This window comes from Cyprinodon variegatus, unplaced genomic scaffold (assembly GCF_000732505.1).
Source record: "Cyprinodon variegatus isolate N-32 unplaced genomic scaffold, C_variegatus-1.0 Scaffold693, whole genome shotgun sequence".
In the NCBI taxonomy this organism is placed as follows: Eukaryota; Metazoa; Chordata; class Actinopteri; order Cyprinodontiformes; family Cyprinodontidae; genus Cyprinodon; species Cyprinodon variegatus.
The window spans coordinates 28,070-29,696 of record NW_015151146.1 but is presented as its reverse complement, the minus strand read 5'-3'; positions in this window follow the sequence as shown (position 1 = coordinate 29,696).

The window sequence follows — 1,627 nt, the reverse complement described above, 5'->3', positions numbered from 1 at the left end:
GCAGCCAGAGCAGCAAAGCTGCTTCAGCCGCGCGTCAGAACTAACTGGTACAAGCAGCAAGAATGAAGCAGCAGACGCGATTTTGCTGCTTTTGCTGCGTCCGGTCTGAACGTAGCATTAGATTATTCCAATCCAAACAACTATATTCCAGAGACCCATTCTAACTATAAAAAAACAAGAAGTGGCAACCCAAATAAAGATGAGACAGGCTCTGCTATACAAATTTTGTTCTTTATTAAACAAATAGTTCCTTTTCCTCCTCCAATAGCTTAAAGTAGAACATATAATATTTAAACGCTGATATGTCTGTTGATGGCAGGCAAACCCGCATATCAAGAAGAAGAAAATACCACACTAGCATAAGGCTTCACAGCAATCAGGTGAAAACAAACACTGCACATGATCAAAACTGAAAACTGCAAGCGATCAGATCCGATATAACATTTTCTACACAGCTCATACTCAGAGCTGTGAGATTTAGGGTTAGTCCACACTCACAAGTGAACAATTGGAGCAGGAACACAGGGTCAGACTAACTAAAAACATACACCATATAACATCTGAACCTGAGCATTCTCATGTGCTAGTGAAACGTCATCAGCCTTAGCCCTAGTACTGTTCCAATTCACAAGAACGCAAGACTGAGAACGGACAAAGATGGATGTCAGATGTCGTTCTCGCCCCTCCCTTTTTACCGAGTATGCATCAGAGCAGATTTGCCCATTCTTGAGATTGACAGCTGTTCCAACATGCACCGTGGCAGCTTCCAGAGGAGTACTCACAGAGCTCAGAGTATTAAGTTAAAAGATCTCTTTTCTGTTGCCGTTGTTCTATAAAAGTACATTTTAAGATAATTCGAGGAAAGAATATTATAGTTTTCAGCATCACTATATGCCCCATTTACTGATTTTTTTAGCATCGGGAAACCGCAGCCAGGCTAACCTTAGCCCGTCTGCATATACCTCACTCGGCATAGAGGTGTTAAGTACCGCTGGCTCTGATGGCGACTTTTGTGTTTTATTTGGCAAAACGTTCATTTGATTTGTGTTTATCTGATTGTGTTAATTATTATCCCCCAACTAAATGAAAAAACTAAGAATTTATTATTATAGAGACTTTTAATAACAGGTGCTTAAATGCAGCTCCAGACGAGCCGAGCGCGTGGTGACTTCATGAGTCCGCTTCTGTTTCAATTGACCCATATTTATGCTGCGTGCTCTCGTTCTCCCCAAGTCCATACTTTCATGTATTCTTGTCCAGAACATACTTGGCGAGGACACCATTCCGTACTCGTGTTCTTGTAAATTGAGAAAACCTAAGGACAGCAGGAGCAACATAAAACATTGCATAAAACAGAACATACCAAATTACAAAGATACAAACAATATATATTTTTAATAACAAACTTAATGTAATGTGCTTGTGCTGATGAATGGTCTAATTACTCATTTCATTCACCTGCCTTTCTCCACCCAGTTCTCATTATCGCTCATCTGATCCATCTGCTTCATCCTCTATTTACCTAGCCTTCAAACCAGTCATCAGTGCCAGATTATTCAAGCCTTTGATGAGAGTTCTCTAGGGTTGCTGTGTGTTCTGCTTGCCTGATCCTCTGGACGTCTGAGGC